General features: G+C 41.6%; 1 long non-coding RNA gene across 1 annotated transcript; it reads right to left on the bottom strand.

The window, feature by feature from the left end:
* Positions 1-660: 660 nt before the first annotated feature.
* Positions 661-20055, bottom strand: LOC142472166 (uncharacterized). The gene is made up of 3 exons (XR_012789619.1): positions 19983-20055; positions 1609-1715; positions 661-784 (listed from the first exon to the last, which is right to left on the bottom strand). It is a non-coding gene; the product is annotated as an uncharacterized LOC142472166 (long non-coding RNA).
* Between the last annotated feature and the right edge of the window lie 614 nt (positions 20056-20669).

Raw genomic sequence — 20669 nt, forward strand, 5'->3', positions numbered from 1 at the left:
TCCATGCTATTCATCAGATATAGACATATAATGTCACACCCGCGGGTACCCATAACTAACTATGCCCCAAAATATAATCTTTTGTTACTATTTAGGTAATAACAGTAATATTGTTCATCAAGAGGTTAATATCTCGTTACTGCAATCAATACATGGCAGTAGCTTCCCCTATGACGTCAAATAGGACTGTCAGGAATTAACATATTCACTCTTTCTAGCACTACCATTGGTTTGTTTCCACATATAAAAGACACCTCGCGGGTGCCCAAGTTCTCCCTGATGAAGTATACCTGTTATACGAAACGCGTCGCGAAGTGTGTAACCAGCTTACCTATCCATTGGTGGTTGGCATACACTTAAGTGTATCTGTTCCGGTCGTGACCTCTCAATCTATCCGGCATCTGTGAACGGCAATAGGGGGCCTTTTTCCACGCATGCGCACTCGCAACACGCATTACGCTTACATCCGCATACACGCGGAGGTGATCTCGCAGTGAGTGCCACGGAGTCAGTCCCAGCGCGCGGGACTGCTGCATAGGAATTAACACCGCCCCCTTGCCTGAACAATGGTGAAGCCGACATGATGAGGATATCATTTGACCTGGATACGAACTAACTTTTACCTACATGTAAGTTACTAAATTGTTGTTGTTTTTATTTCAATATGCCTTATCCTTACCTTGGTGCGCTCCTGTGCTTTCTTTCTTGGTTGTCTGGTTCGCCGACGGAATTCTCCAGCGGGGTCCATCTTTGAAGTGGGGAGAAGCACTTCAAGCCACGGGAGCTGCAAGAGGAAGGAGAGAAATCATTTATTTTCTGCCACCTTAGGAAGCAAGAGCGCGGACTGAACATTCTTTGAGCGATAAATAAGTATTGGGCATTACATAAAATATGTATAAAATCATTAATAAAAATGAAAATATATATAGACATGAAAATCATACAAACTAGGACAGATCATCATAAGAAATACATGTTTCATGGGGATTTTTTATTTGCCTGTAAATTCAAATATAGTAAAGTCGTCTAAATTTAGCATAAGTTGAACTTGATGGACATAGGTAATTTTTCAGCCTCATCTACTAAGTAATTATATAACTATGTATCCTTTTTTGATAGCTACAAATAAACAAAGCACAATAAAAATGCTGCAATATAAAAGGTGTATTTACCCAACATGCAGAGAAATTACAAAATGTGATTATGAAACTGTCCATCTTTGTAGGGAAGTACAGTAATTATTATAGTAATAATTGAATTCCATGACTGTGAACACCACTTATTATCAAACATTGGAGCAAATGCCTACAGTATATGGCGCCGTTGCGCCGTGACCAAATTACCGCCGGCGCTCCGCCGCAAACTAACCCTCCGCCGCAACTATCCGCTGCTGGAATCTCCGGCCACTTCTACCATAAGGTATGTTTTCAGTGCTTAGAGGGTTAACTTTAGGGATTTTAATGGTTAGGGAAGGGGATAGCTTTAAGTGCTTTAGCGGTTAGGGTAGGGTGTTAACTTAAGGGGTTTTATGGTAAGGCTAGGGAGTAGCATTAGTATTAGGGATTAACATTAGGGGTTTTTAGGGTGAGGTTAAGGTTAGGGACTTACCTTAGCTGTGAAGCGTCCGACAGCGACAGGTCCTGGTGACGAGTGGAGTTGTGCTGGCGGTCATTTGGTCATGGCGAAGTGGACAAGACTGAATGTACTAGACCAGTCTATACACAAGTAGGATAAAAAGCAGAATCTATTAGATTTTAAGGATCTAAAGTTATTAGGTATTGGTACATTTATATATACATAGGTTCTAATGACTTGTAAGGATCAAAATGCTTTAAGGACAGATGTGACAAGACATTTGCACATCAGCTGTTGGCATCACAGCCCAATCTTGATTTTATTCCATTCAGGGGAATGCTTTATTGACCATCAATCCCTACCTCTGAAGTGGGAGCCCTTAGATAGGCATGCTATACTTCAAATCCAGGGGACATACTGTAGAGCTGGTCCATCAAATTACAACCTGATCTGGGGTTAACTGGCATTTAAGTCAATAGCAGTTAATTCTGGATCAGCGCATCAACGATAAGTGAATCCCAGCCATACAGTATGGCAAAAATGTTGTAAACCAGGTACAAAAATGTTTTGCAGCAGCAGAAGACGGAAATAAATGCGTCAATGATGTATATATGTCAAATACAACAAAAGATGTGTTACTATAAGACGTGGTAATTGCATGCAGAAAAGTTCTTGTGTCGATTAGTAAATCTTGGTGGTACCATGTGTTATCCTCTACATCTATCTTCTAACAATTTTACTACTGACCAGGTTGTGGAAAGCATGATGTTTGGACAGTGTGATAAAAGTGTCTGGAGCATTACCTTATCTGGAAGTAGTAAAATGCTAAATACCGTAGCTCAGTAAAAGTTTAATTAGCCTCTTCAGTGCCCCAATGACATATGGTGTGTACATCAACAAAAGTGCCAGCCCAGGGGCCCTTATGACATACACTGTAATTATTAGTTTATTATCAAATGTTTTACCAGGAAATAATACATTGAGAGTTACGACTCGTTTTCAAGTATGTCCTGGGCACAGAGTTATACTGACAAGACATGGTTACATTATATGAACAGAGATTATATATCATATCTACAGACATTTCATATACCGTACAGTTAGATATAATATATCTATTTATGTTTCATATTATGGGCATACAAAACAGTTATAGACGAGTAAAATGTGAGACAGCTGAAGTCTTAAACTGGAGGCGGCTTTGAAAGTCTTTGGAACATTGTTCCAATCATGGGGTGAACGGTAACAGTAAGAGGAACGACCAGATTCTTTGTTGAACCTTGGAACCAAGACCAGTCTTTTGGCGTCAGATCAAAGGTGATTAGTGCTGCGTGTAGTATGGGTGAGGAGCATATATGTATGTATGTATGTATGTATGTATGTATGTATATCTTTATTTATATAGCACCATTATTGTACATAGCGCTTCACAGCAGTGAAACACATGGCATAATAATATAAATAAGAAATGATACAAATAACATATAATGGGAATAAGTGCTTCAGACATAAAAGTAACATTAGGAAAAGGCATCCCTGCCCCAAGAGCTTACAATCTAATTGCCAAGTAGGAAAAATGTACAGAGACAGTAGGAATGTGTTATGGTAAGTGCATCTGAAAGGGGCCAAGAACAAGGTATGAATAGTTTAGTTTCAGCCACGGAGCTGCCCATATGCTTCATTAACAAGGTGGGTTTTAAGAAGGGTCTTAAAGGTGGATAGAGAGGGTGTTATACGGAATTGTGTGATACAGAATTTGATAGGGAGCCCGGAGAGGGATTTCAGCAGGGGAGACACTGAGACAGATTTCCAAAGAGTAAAGTGACTCTGGCAGCAGCGTTTAGGTTAGATTGTAGGGGAAACAGGTGAGAGGCAGGAAGGCCGGACAGCAGGAGGTTACAGTAGTTGAGACGGGAGAGAATGAGGACATGGAGGGCCAGGAGTTTGTTCAGATAGTAAGGTAGCTTGCCCAGAACGTATCTGAAGTCAAGACAGGAAAAATGTAGCTTGTGCATGGGCTCAAGTGATAGCCAATCTAGTTCTTGTAGCATTTCGCAGGGGTGCGTATTGTAGTAACATTGTAGGACAAAGCAACATATTGAGTTGTAGTGGGTGTCTAGTTTGCTAAGGTGAGTTTGGGGTGCTCTTCCAAATACAATGTCCCCATAATCTATCATTGGCATTAGCATCTGCTGTGCAATGTGTTTTCTGACCAACGGGCTTAGGGAGGATTTGTTCCTATAAAGTACAGCCAGTTTGGCATATGTTTTGGGTGTCAGAATATCAATATGCAACACAAATTTTAAATGGGAGTCAAGTCATATGTCCAGATATTTCAAACTAGGGACAGAAACTAAGGTGGTTTTAGAGTTGGTTCTGATCTGTAGCTCTGTCGTTGGTAGCTTTAGAAATGTAGCCTTAGGCCCAATTACACTTGTTACAGTTTTGTCTGTGTTTAAAAACAGTTTGTTTGGGGAAATCCAGTATGCAAGTCTGGAAAAATGTCCATGGACAGAGAGGCTTGTGATTTGTGTATATAAGATTGTGTCATCCGCATACATGTGCATTGAAGGTGCCTTACAAACTGTAGATAGGATATTTATGAAGACTGAATAAAGTTGGGTCCCCAAAACAGAGCCATGCAGGGCACCACAGGTGGCATCCAAGGGGATAAAGTTAGAGCCTGAGATAAACACATATTAGTATCTACCCAATAGGTTGTATTGAAACCAGTTTAAAGCATGTTTCCCTATTCCAGAGCACTGAAGCTTGTTTAACAAGATAACATGGTCAACAGTATCAATAGCCGTGGCAAAATATATGAATATTGCACCAGTAAGTTGTCTCAGTTCTATTCCACTTTGAATCTCATTGAAATTTTTAAGAGGGTAGTTACCATGGAGCAGATTAGGCGAAAGCTAGGTTGGAGTTGGTTAAGGACATTTGTCTTGTTATATTAATCACTTAACTGGGAGTTGTCACGATAATACTATAAAAAAAAATTGTATTTTAATAATCTGGAAAACCAGAGGTTAATGGGAGTTGCAAGTTAAGTTGCATCTTTAAAATACAAGGAATTGTTTTTATGGCAGGTCAGGCCACTGACACTACCTGGGTTTTATGTGTTTGTCAAGAAGTGAGGTTATCTGAGGCCAACATTTGGTTTTAGGAACTTGGGGGAGTCACAACTCTCTTCTGTCAAGTAGAAAAAACATAAAAACCTTTTAATATAACTTGAAAGTAGTTATATGGTTACATAGTTACATAGTAGATGAGGTTGAAAAAAGACATAGGTCCATCAAGTTCTACCTATGCTAAATTTAGACAACAGATACTTTATCCGATATCTATACTTACTTATTGATCCAGAGGAAGGCAAACAAAAAAACCCATTAAGGGGAAAAATGAATTCCTTCCTGACTCCAAGAATTGGCAATCGGATTAATCCCTTGATCAACATCCTTCCCATGTATACTTATTTAGTATATCCCTGTATACCTTTCCCATCTAAAAAGATGTCCAACCTTTTTTTGAACAAATATATTGTATCTGCCATCAGAGTCTCCATGGGTAATGAATTCCACATTTTAACTGCCCTTACTGTAAAGAACCCTTTTCTTTGTTGCTGGTGAAATTTCCTTTCCTCCAACCTTAAGGGATGGCCCCGAGTCCTTTGTACTGCCCGTGGGATGAATAGTTCTTTTGAAAGCTCCTTGTATTGTCCCCGAATATATTTCTATATAGTTATCATATCCCTCTTAGACGCCTCTTTTCTAATGTAAATAAATCTAATTTAGCTAGCCTCTCCTCATAAGTTAGATTGTCCATCCCCTTTATTAATTTGGTAGTTCTTCTGGGTTCTGGGAAAATACTAGAGGGTGTAGCCAGGAAGATATTCTATGGCTGTGTGAATTTACTAAATATGAAATGTCATGGGTTTGACAACGAATTACAAATGCATCTTGGTAACATTTGCGATCAGGCAAATCAAATTATATAAAACAAGAAACAAAGAAGTCCAGAGAAACATCCAATGTGACAAAAATACACAGTGAAATACCTATATATTTCTTGAAAAAGGGTAATTTAGTTAACCCTTTGGCCAAAGCGTATAAGCCTGCGAGCCACTTTCAAGGCATGACCAGTTCACAGGTCCTAACACTAACTGATTAAAAACCTTATTTACCTCTATAATTAGCTGGTGTCAGCTTTTTGGAGGTTATTGGCTCCTCCCAGCCTGGGTTTAAAGCTCGCCCCTCCCCACTTTCCAAATAAGCAGGTTTTCTTTTCATGCAGCTCGTTGCCACAGGTTCAATGCCAGGACCATCCTTCCTCTAATTATAGCGGTAAATAAGGATTTAGCACCTTTTACCAACTAGTATTTAAAAAGAGGAGAGGCTTGGGGGGCAATTTAGCAGCATAAATTCAATATAAAATAACACCTGAATGGAGATAAATGTATCAACGATTTTGGGAGTTAGCCATGTTTTGGTAAGAATTATGGCTTTAGGCTTATGCAAAAAAACTCCATGCCCTTTGTTCATCCAGTTTGGGCAGCAGGCTACAAATATTTAAATGGATGACAGATATCCCTTTTTGGAATTTCAATGGTGCATTATCAGGGGTATGCGACTGAGGTGAAAAGGGAGGGCCTGGGTTGAATTCAATATTCCCTGCTAAAGAGAGTAACAATAGAAATATACATTAGAATGCTGTTTTGTGGGCTGCAAAGTTGGGATCTTTGCCATTAGAATGAGTAGTGGTTGGTGTGCTGGTTTTCAGAGTCTCCACCAACATTCAGTAGATAATACAAAGCTTTTGAGTATGTCATTGGCCTTTGCTTGTTTTTTAGAGGCTGTCCTCTATGCAATCTGCTCTCCATCGAAACACGTACCACACTGAAGGGGGGTGGGGCTCGCTTCCTCCCCATCATATCTGGCCGACGGCCGGAACAGAGAACGCATTACATGGGGTCTCCAAAGAGCGATCGTACCATGTGGAATTGCCGGAGGCTCCATAACCATCGAGGTGTCACAATCCTGAAAGAGTTAACACTCCTGTGGCATGTGCTTCAGTGGCATACAGTAACTTTTTCGTAGGCATGTTGCATCCCTTAGCATATGTAAATATACAATTTATGACTTTGAGCAATTGTATAGCTGCTTTGTGAACAATTTGGGGCATTGATATCCGATTGTATATCTCTCTAGATTGTGAGCTCTCATTAGCAGGGCCCTCATTACCTTTTGTATCCGTTTGTGCTTGTTTGTCCTTATTTTGTATGTAATTCTGTTTATGTGATATGTCTATGTACTGTGCCACTTCCCTCCACCAGGTTATGCCTCAAATGTACTAACTTTCTTCATATCAGACATTGAAGTGTAATAAATTTCTTATCAAGTCAAAGCGGACATTTTAGCAGCTCAAAACATAGAACCTCCTATACTATGTGTCGCTGAGCTATAAGGCATCTTATGGCACAACTTACGAACTATGGCCTATAGCCCTTCTCTATTATTCATAATTTACCTTTTTACTATTTACTATTAGCACATTTTTTTTTAAAACAAGTGTCACCTTGTTGGCTTGAAGAGACTCAATAAGAAGACTTAGATATGGCCACATCAAATGTGCCAAAATGCACATCAAAATTGATGGCCATGGGTTGTCAGCTACAGATCCCCTTAGCTCTTCTGGCTTGGCGTGCTACCAATAGGACCCTTCCCGAGTACCTCCTATTCATAGTTCAGCCTAGTGCTATCAGAATGCCAGCAGCTGCGTGCCACAGAATAGAATGTTCACGTGCTTATCCCAGACTCCCGGTAAGTACCAGATATCAGATTACCATGATTCCTCTACAGAGCCGCTTGCCCGAGCTGTGAAGTCCACTTGCATCTCAGAATGAGGGATGTCAGTATGTGACCGACAAAGAGAAAGCACATGAAAAGCAGTAGACAAACTGAAATATTTAAAAATCTTGATATCAGATCACACAAACCAGAAAGTATTCAAAGCAACAACTCGTGCTATTGGAAAGTCTCTTTGGTTAACATATCGATTCCTCGAATGTAACCGTATAGCTTTATGACCTTTACTAATTAAATTGCGCAGTTCCTTTCATGCCGACCTCAGGTTTTTGCGTTGATTATCCTATAGCATTCCAATCTAATTTAATAACCAGAGTCAGCACTGACAGACTGTGAGTAGAATTCATCAACACCTATTTTATTTTATTTTTTCACATCTCAAAAAAGGAAAAATGGTAAATTGCCAGCATAAAAAAAATAATAATACAGGAAGACAGAAAAGAAGATGAATTTATATTGAACCACAATCCATCGGTAAATGCTATTCAAGTGATTGGCAGTTACCGCTAGATCATGGCTTGATGAATCCCCACCAATGGATTCATCCAACATTTTAATAGGAAAAAATCAACTTCCATTTCTTCAAGTAACTGTACTGCCAATTAATATTAAGCAGTTGAATACATCTCATTTTAATACATTCCATGTGCGCAAAGCAGGAACTTAACTGAAAGGGGCAATATATTAAAAGTAATTTCAAAAGTGTGTTTAAGTAAAGGTGATTACCCTCTCTATATTGTATTTTACCTCTTTTTGAATCATATTGTATTTTTTTTTTTAAATAGACAAATGGCCAAAAATGGTTTTGCTGCTAATAATCCTATTATACAATACAATACAATCACTACCTGCACAGCACATGACTTCTGAAGAGATATGACTGTAAATAAATAAAATAGTGATGAATATTTAAACCTATTATACCTTAAATATATGGGCTTTTCTGAGAAATAAATTTGTATGTGATTGTTCTGTTAAGAAGAAAATGATGGTTTATAATGTGAGTCTTATTAATGTTTATCCCGGGAGTGTTTATTCATGTTTCTCTAGAATGGTGCAAGGATATGACATCAGATTTATCCACGCAGTGCGTTACATTGTGGTCTTCTTAAAATATGTCTTGTTATTTGTAGAATAAATTGTGCCATATAAGGGCTGGCTAAATGGAACATTTATGTCAAATAAAAACTACTCACATTGTAGTATTTTTCTCTAAATACAGATAGCAGGATTACAGTAAAACACTGGTACATTTTTCCATTTCATGGACATTTATAAAAACTAATGTACAGTAGTTTAATTCCGTATAACAATAAAAGGCTGATTCAAAGCAGAAACAAAATAATTTTTGACATCAAGATTTCCTTTCAAATCTAGTTCTCCAGTATATTTCCCTACGTTAAAACCCTGAGCTTAATCTCAGGATAGAATGCTGCAGTGCATGATGAAAAAGCTTTTAGTCAGAAATATTCAGCTCAAGTATGACTCACGAAAACGAAATACTGTAGGTCTGTGTTTTAGGAGTTGTTTTAATATTTGTTTAATGAGCTGTTTTCCTTTTAAAAACTAGTCGACTTTTATTACAGAATAAAAATTTGAAGTGGACATTTTTTTAAATATATATACAGTACACGAATATTCAGACATTAAAACTTCTTCCAAATGAAGCAAGCTAAAATTGAGAAGTTAAACACAGAAATCCTGCGCTACTCCCACATTGGCTTGCAATGAATGCATTAGTGACATGGTTCAAGCCTGCTAACCCCATCAAGGTAAACTCCATTTCAGCAGGTTCCTACAGTAAATGCATATTATTTCTAATGGTCAGTGGACTAAAGTCAGTGAAATATGTGAAAGTGCCTACAGATGTAGCGTTACTTGCTGTTCTTGAGGCCACGATTGTCACTGTTCTGATACGGCAGCACTGCGGCTACAGCTCTCCCGGCCTCGAGGACAGTATGCTGCCCAAGAGGATAAACTCTGCAGGTTTCATGCTTCTGAATGGGAACCCGCACCATTAATACTTTTGGGCCATCTGCTGGGAGAGTATACCGGTACTCATCTTTTAGATGAGCTGTGCAGCCGTCTCGCCATCTCTCCGTCTGTAGCCATGTCCCCACAGTGCAGGTAAGATGGAGGGCTGTATTTCCTTCCCCCTTGATGATATAGATGCCCATATATGGGTCACCACATGATGAGGTCCCCCTATACTGTATATGACTATATGGCCACATTGGACATCATCAAGGGGTTCAGCCCCCTTGATCATGTAGATGACCAAATATGGTCTCCCAGCAGATGGACCATCAAGCAAAGGATTAACACGGTGGGCGTTCCATTGAAAAGCATGGACCCCCGCAGTGTTAATCCCTCCAGGCCTCAAACCTGGCTGCTCTGGTGGCCGCGGAAGGAGCGCGATCGAGGCCTGGTTTTCCGCATTTTCTTCCGCAGCTGTTTCCATTAAAATGTACCATCTCCTAGAAGCAGCCAACGGCGGAGGTTCTAGCGGTGGATCGGCTGTGGCGGAGAGTCCCTTTGTGGCCAAACGCTGGCTGTCGTTTGGTAACTGCGAACAAATGTCCCATTACTACATCTGTAACTGGTTAAATGAATGAAGCATAATGCTATCTGTGATTCAGTGCAATTAAAAACTGTCAAAAGCCAGAAACAAGGTTCCATTAGCGTTATGGAAAATATTTCACCAAGCTTAGTCCATAGGAAATTAAAAAATGGTATTAATTCACTGTAAGTACCTGTTATATTTTGGAGTTTACTTTGACGGGGCTAGCAGGCTTGAATCATATTTTAATCAAAAGATGCAACTAAATGACTCATTTGTTATTAGACTTAGGTACTAGATGAAGAAATGTCGCTAGTAAATTGAAAGACAATTTGGGAGGGGACGATGGAATAGTATATTTATTTTCACCTAGCATTATGAAGGAAAAATATGACTGTCGAAGTTCCTTAGTGAAAAGTAATAATATACTGTATACACAGACATTTCTCTTATTTATGTCTATCATAGACACTCATCACCTCTTCATTAGCGATTGCCCCTAAAGTGCCCCTTTTTGATAATTGGATAATTTCCAAGGAGCTCAGCCTGAATATAGGAGCCAGGTACCTCCAAAAACCTATTTAACAAAACAGTATTAGGTTAGCTGAGACCTAACCCTATGGAATAACGGAATGTATCAGTAACACTATATAATGCAATACCTTTATGGAGTATGCAGCTGGAACATAATTGACCCTACATTTAGGGAAAACATACAGTATACCGAAGTTAAGAAGTAACTAACTGCATCAGTGAATCAAGAGCTTTATGATATTGAATATTGAATGCAAATGTGCTGAGGTTGAGCTGCAGGTACACCTAATTCTGCAGCAGAATCAGCATCTAGCATTCATTTGGGCATGTTGAAATGTACATATATACAGTAATACATTTATAAAACATTACTGCAAAATAACATACAATCACAAAAATAATAGTGGTTTGATAAAAAGTAATGTGTCAAATTTGACAGATGTAAACAGATAGACCGTTTTAACGAGATATTTTTTTCACAGTCTCCTGCAAATCCTATGTAACCCCGGTCTCTTTTCAACCCCAGAGACCCCCCATGTAGCGCTCCGAGGCTCTGCGGCACCCCCGGCTAGCGGGGGCCGCCATGACAGGTTGCGCGAGCGTGCGCATTGGTCGCGCAGGCGCAGTAAGGGTAGCACACGCGGTCCCAATGCTAAAGAGGTCCTGAGTGGACTACAATTCCCAGCAGCCTCTGGGGATTGCCCTTTCACCCACATCACGTGCAGCCAGACAGCAAATAGGGTTTTGCAGCTTCTCCTGTGGAGGAAGGCTACAATCTTTCGGGGACCACGTTTGGCAGTTGGAGCTGAGAGCAGGAAGGGGAAGGAAGGTGCAAGGAGCAAGTGGCTCCTGCACCAGGTAAGGATCCCCAAGTCCCAGGCAGGCCCCAATCCCTGTTAGGGTAGTGGGTAGAACTGAGGGACAGCCCCTAGGTTAGGGACTCTGCCCTTAGGTGTGAGAGTGTGAAGAGTTGGCAGTGTCACGGCTGGTAGTGCTGTGAGCGCTGACAAATAGGCACAGTGTATGCAGCGTGTTCAGTGGGTTGCTGCAGGTTGACTGTGTGTGTGCAGTGGGTTGCTGTAGGTTGACTGTGTGTGTGCAGTGTGTTTGCTGCAGGCGCTGTTAGTATTAGCTAGAGTCAGGACTGGGAAGAGTTAGGGGAGCAGAGCAGGCTATTAACCCCTTAGGTCCCAGATAGGTCCTCACTCCCCAGTTTGTGGTGCTACAGGGACAGGCCCTAGGTTAGGGACCGTGTCACGTAGTGCCAGTGATAGATAGGGACACAGTGGACGCTGCGGTTCCTGTGAAGAGGTTCGGGCTCAAGTCGGGGCCCACAGAGACTATATCCAGGGTGAGATCGCCCTTGGCGGTCCTCATGCAAAGAACCCGTTTGGGATCAGACGGAATCACCGAGCGACAGATCCTTTGTGAAGCAGTTGCTGATCCGAGTACTGGAGTGCTCGGCAGGTACTATTACATCCACAAGTGCACCAACGGGCCCTTAGCTTAATAGTGACTGCACAGTCACCCATATCCTCTCTCTGCAAGAGTGCGGGACATTGGGTGGGGATCCTATGGACACTGGGTGGGATCACTCGGTGTTGGGGGAAGCAAGGCGGAGGAAGCCACGTGCTGATTTCCCGGCCGCGCGGGAAAATGTTGCAAACAGTTATCCGGGACTGGCGGGAAAATCCGAGCCCCGCCCCTACAATAGGAGGGAGCACAGTGAGCAGCAATCAGCGATTTCTGTTCCCCCTGAGGAAAGTACGAGATGCAGAGAAGAACACCCCTGGCTGTATAGAGTCATATGGTCCCCACGTTCAGTATTGCCAATAGCATTATGCCCGTGTGCGTTCAGAGACTGGGAGGTGACTGGTGGCTGGGCAGACGGGTCGCCTAGGGTACCCGTAGCGCTCACGATGACAGTGGTAGATGGGGAAGAATGGATGCACTGCTGCTTGAGTGAATGTGGTTGCCCCGTCGGTGAATTGACCCGAGGGCCCGAGTGTCCTGACTGTGCGGCGCAGTTCCTGCAACCCAAACTGCCACAGCCTACAGAACTGCCAGAGGGAGAGGAGGACACTGTTGCGGAAATGGATTATTCTTCCCCTGAGAAGGAGATAGACTGCCAGGGGTTACACCCTAATGTGTCCTGGCAAGCGCCAGGAATAGAGGACGTTGTGCTAGTGTGCCCCTGCCTGCAAGAAGCCCATGCCCAGGGAGCTGTCTTGTCTCAGTTACCGCTCGACTTCAAGGAAATCGAGGTGGACGGAGAACTGGGTATCCAGTGTTTTAGCCCCACTTGTGACTGTTCTAGAGATGCACTGGCGTGGGAGCCCCAATGTGACTGTTGCGGTGCCTGGTTCTTAAAGCCTATCATACCCCAACCTGCGGAGAAAGAGATGCCTGGTGTCTCCACCCTGCCGGCCCAAGCCGCTACCAGTCCACCTACCTCAGCTGTGGAGGTTGTGGAGGGCCCGTTTGTCCAAGAGGATATTCTAGACTCAGGTCCAGAGCCGGAGCCGCCGAATGCAGAGTCACAGATGTTGGAACCCCAGATGTCGGTTCCAGACCCGGTTCCCGAGCAGGAACCACAGAGCCCAGAACTGCAGATTCTGGAATCACAGGGTAAGGTGTCTATACCCCCATCTTCTTTTAGTGATTCCAGCGACCAACCACTCGTGGTGATGCGCCTGCTAGCGGACCACCCTAGTGAAGTCACCGAGCCAACTATCTCGGCGGATACAGAGCCTGCTGTGGGTCCGTGTGCCCTAGAGGAGGTGTATCCAGATGCAGTGAATCCTGATATGGGCCCATGTGCCCTACTGTGGCCAGTCCGGCCTTCTACGTTGGTACCAGCGGTCCCAGGCTTGGGATCAGTACCTGCCAACGACGACGGGGGTGAGTTGACTGCCCCAGGGGTGTCGGGTGTGAGCTCCCCGGTGATCGTGGAGCCTGGTGGCTCCAAAGGTATGGTCACCCGGGCGATGGGCTCACCTCGTCATCGCGTCATGGTGGAGGTGTCTCCCCTAGAAGATCTTTGCAGACCAGGGAGCGGATTTGACCTCATCAAGGTATCCGGTACAGCGGCCAGAAGTGACGCCTACTCCTGCGCGAAGGATCTCCAAGCTTTGTCTTCTCAAGACACGGGCCTGCACGAAGACATTGTGCTGTCTACAGAAGATGTCACCGTTAAAGGGATTGCGGAAACGGACAAAGACTGTGCTGAGACCGCTCTGGTAGTTGTGGCCTCTCCCATGCGCACGATGGAGCGTTTCGTTCGCCATGTGGTGGACCGAGGCAAGAGACTGAACCTCCCTAGCTCCCGCGAGACGAAACCGGAGGATCCGGCAAGGGGCAATACCCAGGACCCCTTACTATTTTTTCTACGAGGGGGAGGCGATGGTTTGGCGGTAGAGACTGATCTTGAGTTCCAAAAGACTCACAGGAGTCAAGGTGGGATACCCTCACCCAATCAGTTAGGTGCACTCCACTCTGAGACTCAGCTGGCCTCGGGTATCCACGTGAGTATGTTGGGTACTGGTGAACAAATGCATGTTGTGTGTGATGTATCGTTTGCAATGCATTTTTCATTATATAATCCCCTGTTGCATGGTTGCTACCCAAGCAAGGTCGTTGGGATTCTGCGAGGGGGAGAATGTAACCCCGGTCTGTTTTCAACCCCAGAGACCCCCCATGTAGCGCTCCGAGGCTCTGCGGCACTCCCGGCTAGCGGGGGCCGCCATGACATTGGTCGCGCAGGCGCAGTAAGGGTAGCGCACGCGGTCCCAATGCTAAAGAGGTCCTGAGTGGACTAAAATTTCCAGCAGCCTCTGGGGATTGCCCTTTCACCCACATCATGTGCAGCCAGACAGCAAATAGGGTTTTGCAGCTTCTCCTGTGGAGGAAGGCTACAATGTTGCGGGGACCACGTTTGGCAGTTGGAGCTGGGAGCAGGAAGGGGAAGGAAGGGTGCAAGGAGCAAGTGGCTCCTGCACCAGGTAAGGATCCCCAAGTCCCAGGCAGGCCCCAATCCCTGTTAGGGTAGTGGGTAGAACTGAGGGACAGTCCCTAGGTTAGGGACTCTGCCCTTAGGTGTGAGAGTGTGCAGGTTTGTCAGTGTCATGGCTGGTAGTGCAGTGAGCGCTGACACATAGGCACAGTGTATGCAGCGTGTGCAGTGGGTTGCTGCAGGTTTACAGTGTGTGTGCAGTGTGTTTGCTGCAGGCGCTGTTAGTGTTAGCTAGAGTCAGGACTGGGAAGAGTTAGGGGAGCGGAGCAGGCTATTAACCCCTTAGGTCCCAGATAGATCCTCACTCCCCAGTTTGTGGTGCTACAGGGACAGGCCCTAGGTTAGGGACCGTGTCACATAGTGCCAGTGATAGATAGGGACACAGCGGACGCTGCGGTTCCTGTGAAGAGGTTCGGGCTCAAGTTGGGGCCCACAGAGACTATATCCAGGGTGAGATCGCCCTTGGCGGTCCTCGTGCAAAGAACCCGTTTGGGATCAGACGGAATCACCGAGCGACGGATCCTTTGTGAAGCAGTTGCTGATCCGAGTACTGGAGTGCTCGTCAGGTACTATTACATCCACAAGTGCACCAACGGGCCCTTAGCTTAATAGTGACTGCGCAGTCACCCATATCCTCTCTCTGCAAGAGTGCGGGACATTGGGTGGGGATCCTATGGACACTGAGTGGGATCACTCGGTGTTGGGGGAAGCGTTTGGTGAGACGCCTGGTTATTAGTGTCTCCTCTGTAGAAGGACACCTGTTATTCTATTGTTGATATATGTGTGTATGTTCTTAAGTAAAAGGTATTGGTTATCATAAGGTGTTGTATGTTTCTTGCCCAGGGGAATCTCACATCACGGGGATCCTGGGTAAGTGGAGGCGCTGCGCTAAGGAAATGTGTAAGTGTTACCCCAGGCTTCCAGCTGGCGGAGGCTCAGATCTCCTGGAGCCGCAGGTGTTATACAGTGACCAGTAGTTCCTTTGGGAGGGTTCAGAAAAAGGGCTACACCTATTTTTATTTTTCCGTGTGGTGATAGTACAGTAGAAATATTTTGTTTTCAGCGATCCATAAAAGTTGTTCGGGGGTATCAAGGACAATTCTCTGCTTAGTCCAAAACTAATTAAAATTCAATGCTGGGGTCACAGATTTATCAGAAATTGGAGTTTTAATTTGTTATTGCATTCTTGTTATAAGATATCTGCCACCTTGCTACATTTGTACTATAAAAAGTAAGCGCTGAAGGTAAGATGCAGGGCTGTAGAGTATTTCTTTCCCCCTGGATGACGTATCCAGGCGTATCCATATGATATCTAAGCATGTGTCATTTGTCATCAAATGTTGCAGCAATTAGAAGTAAAAGAAAGATATTTGCTGTAGTTTACTTATTTCACAACAATTGCTGCTTCTACAGTTGTCGGAGGCGCTAAGGCTTGTTAGGCTTGTTATATAGTGTGTGCGGCCGTGCGCGCGTGCTTACCAGTGCAAACGCGCGTGCACGTGCTGCATGCTTTTTGTGTGTATGCTGTGTGCTGTGAGCTGAGAAGGTACTGTGTGTTTATTTGTGTATGTATATGTGTATGTATATGTGTGTGTATATGTATGTGTAATTTATTATTTATTTAAAAAAAAACACATTGGTAAAAATAAAATATTTATTAACATTGTGCAGATACACACATACACACACATATACATACACATGCATACATATATACACACACACACAAATACATACATTTCAGCGCCGGTAGTGGCACAAAATCATTCTATTCTCCGTCTTCCCCGCTCTCGGCCGGATGCACGCTCACTGCCGTGCGCGCGCGCGCTGCCCATGTATAAAATGGCTGACTAACCTCAGCCAATTATAAGTGCCACGCGCGCTCACGGCGTAGTGCATGCGTCCACTACATAACAGCCCTTATATAGTGTGTGTGGCCGTGCGCACGCGTGCCAGTGCGAACGCGCGTGCACGTGCTGCATGCTTTTTGTGTGTATGCTGTGAGCTGTGAGCTGTGAGCTGAGAAGGTACTGTGTGTTTATGTGTGTAGCGCACACGGCCACAATATAACAGCCCTAATTCTCCCACTACCACGTTGCAGCGGGACACACACAGTGAGCCAGCCGGAACAGAAAGCATTGTGTTTACATTACCCAAGTGTGAAAATAGGGCGGGTAGCATGTTATCGCACCTGCTGGCGCCGAGCCACTGGTGAGATAACACCTGTTACATCTGTATATTGTCCCTTCTATACTTCGCTTTGCTTTTTGCGCCACAGCATTTCAGTTACCATTAGATATCTGCCAAACGTAGCATGTACAGTATGCATATGATTATATCATATTAAACCACCGATACTCAACCAGAGTGTCGGGATACCCTAGGGTGCCACGGGTGTCACAAGAATTTATCGAAGCAGAAATAAAATTAGGATTGTGAAAAGAAATAAGACCCTACAGTTTCCAAACAATTAGAAACCTTTGATTGTTAAGAAAAAGAGAAACTGAAAATATACATTAAAATAGTTTCACAAAGCATGGCTTAGTGAGCAGGGGTGTCACGTTTTTGGGGTGTCGCGTTTTTGGGGTGTCGGCACGCAAAAAAGTTAAGAACCACTGTGCTAAAAAAATTCCTGTAGTTCATTGCTGCTTCTCCAAAAATGCCTAAATAAGACAGTTCCTTAGGGCTTCTCTGACAGAGATTCCAGAGGAAGACAAGGTCAATTAAAACAAGCCAAATAGCTTTTTTTCTATCAGCTAAAAGGGTAAATAATTTCTTTATTTAAATTATTAGTAATGGTTATGGTTCTTTGCCCATTTGCCCTCAATACAATTGGCACGAAAACTGTTCTTGAGCTCACCATCTGTCCGTATTTTTATGGGCTGTCCAAAATAATTCTGCCCTATCTGTACAGAATTCTTCCACACATACATCACACACAAATCTATCATTCCAGAAAAGATTACCTGGTATTGCCTGGAATAACAAGATTACTTTGCCTTTTCAGCAGGGGTTTTCAAGAGAAAGTTATCTTGTTTTATTTCTACTACCCTTTTTAAGGACTTTTACATTAGCAAATAAGTTGATCATTCTTATATATACAGGATAGATAGATAGATAGATAGATAGATAGGTAGGTAGGTAGGTAGGTAGATAGATAGGTAGGTAGGTAGGTAGATAGATAGATAGATAGATAGATAGATAGATAGATAGATAGATAGATAGATAGATAGATAGATACGACAATGGGCAGACTAAATGGGCTAAGTGATTTTTATTTGCTGACAAATTCTAGGTCAAATTCAATGTTTCTATGCCAATATATACTTCAATGTGTATATAATATACTATAGAATATATATTTTATATAACATTCAGTAGGGTATTACAGTGCATTATGTTACATATATTTATGCTTATTTATTTAACACATAGATATGCGGTGTGTATATATATATATATATATATATATATATATATATATATATATATATATATATATATATATATATATACAATATATATATACACACACATAAAATATCTAAAACCCTCTTCCATATGGAGCTAAAACTGAGACGTTTCCTCAGTTAATCGAAACCGTCTTGATATTAAATATTGAATGCAGATGTAATGAGATTGAGTTTATTTCTGCAGCCGGATTAGCACCTACTGTATTGTTCATTTGGGCATGTTGAAATGTGCACGTGTAATACATTTATATAACATTACTGCAACATAACATTCAATCACAAAAATATCGTTTGATCGAAAGTAATGTGTACAATTTGACAGTTTAAAAAAAGATAAACTGCTTTCACTGTACATTATTCGCAGTCTACTTCTCATGCTATTTGCGATTTTCAGTTTGTTGATAGCTGAAACATTTCTTTTTGAGTGATATAAATATGCTGTTAGGAGATAACAGCATTACTACATACAATTATATAAAATATTACCAATATTCATATATATTTTGAGAGGGAGAGAGATAAGTGCATATTAAGATATACACTAAATACCGACACTGACATAAATTGACAAAAATTGAAAAAAATAAAGATGTGTATATTCAATACATAAAGCACCAAGTATATATATATATATACAATATATATATATATATATATATATATATATATATATATATATATATATATATATATATATATATATATACATACATACCCTACCACAATAATATGAATAAATATAGGATAGGTAGGCTGGGAATTAGAAAAGGGGCAAGGAGATATGAGGTATAGCTTGGGCAGCAGTTATTAAAGATAACTGTATTACAGCAATCCATACTATTATAAATTAAGAAGTCTGTCCCAGCAGGAGCTGAGCAGCATTATTTACATTGCATTTGTATCGGCTTAGAATATTTGGGTGACATTTCTGTTAATCATTTTGGGAGATAACTAAACGAATCCAACATTCCATGAGAATTTATTACATTGTATTTTACTTTCCTGCAGGAACTTTTTCTAAAAGCATATTCCATTCTTTTACAAGATAAATCAGCACGTGTGTTGATATTACATTAAATTTATGAGGGTAAAAACATCCTTCTTAAACTTCATTCAGCAATCTAAAATCTTTGTCACCAAACAACATTTGTCATTGTCACTACTTAACATTTTCTCATTCACTTCTTTTCACATTCAGATTTCGCATTCATTTCTTCTTTTACATGTATTCTTATATTTCTTTGGAGATACTGTACATACAGTATTTCTGGAAGTTAAAAAGCAACAATTGGCCAGAGTGACAACCCAGACCACAAGATTTTAACCACTGTCCAAAACTGAATTGAACACCTGGTGGATATTTTAATTGTGTGGCTGACTAAGTGCAAAAACTGTCTCCTGGAGGAAATAGGAATATTCCCTCTAAGAAATGAAACCAAATAATTATTTAATGGGTTTATTCCAGAACAGATTAAGTACTATCACAGTTTATCTGAGAGACATGCAGCTCTTGATGATTTGTATTTAATATAATTCTATTGTATTTCATTATTATTAATAGTATTATTATTATTATTTAGTAATAATAAAAGTTAATAGCAGCACAAAGCAAAATATACATTGGTATATAATTTAACACAATATACATACAAAATAAATAAAAGAATATTATAAAATTATCCTCAGTACTAAACACTATGGCAGGTCCACACAATCATCAATAATACAAGGAAAATGTACAGGATTTTTATGATTTATCATTTCTATAATTTTTTTGTCAGTATACAGTACATTTCAATATTAGATTTCCAGAGAAGAAAAATCACAATTCTGTAAAATAGGAGTCTAACATTGAATCAATAAGAACATGTGTATTTGTCAAGTTATCAAAACAATAACAATGCATTCTATCAAAATAAATTAAATTGCATTTAGTCATGTTTTTTAGCATTGATTTTTACCTAGGAAAATAACTGCTCCAGCTTAAAAGGATCTTCTAAATGTCTCATCTCTTCTTCAAAAGCCTGATCTCACTTTGCAAGAGGGAGATCAAAGCTTTTGGCTTCGATGCTGCAGCTGTCTTTCCAGTGGCATTTGACATTAACCGAGAGGAGACCATTCATGGGCCGTGTACACTTCTAATGCCCCAGCACTGTGGCTTTCAATAATTCAGTGAATTAGCACATTACATGAAACATTTTCTTAATGATTAGAATCCTTTTCCAAACAAGCAAATTGACGCTTTTTGTCTACTCTGTAAGTGTGAACTTCCATCATACTGTACTTCACAATTTAAATTGTGGCGGTAACTCAATACAGTCCAAAGCAGCAGTTCAAGCCTTCACCAGCAGAAAACTCCCATTTAAGTGAATGGGAGTTTTCAGCTGATAAAAGTGGAAATGCTGCTTCTATGAAAAACAACACAAGAGTTGGAAAAATGAATCTGTTCATTTGGAGAAGTATAAGAAATGTCTTTATTTGCACATTAAAGGGACTATTCAAGATTGTCTCTGGGCTCCTTGCATGCATTCTTTTGTACTGTAAATGTTTGCCACATTCAGTCTTTGCACAAACAGCAAATCATCAGAATATATAAGGGCAAGGGAAAAGGCGGGGGTGATAGGAAGTGATCAACTAATAAACATACT

This window comes from Ascaphus truei, chromosome 1, assembly GCF_040206685.1.
Source record: "Ascaphus truei isolate aAscTru1 chromosome 1, aAscTru1.hap1, whole genome shotgun sequence".
Lineage (NCBI taxonomy): Eukaryota > Metazoa > Chordata > Amphibia > Anura > Ascaphidae > Ascaphus > Ascaphus truei.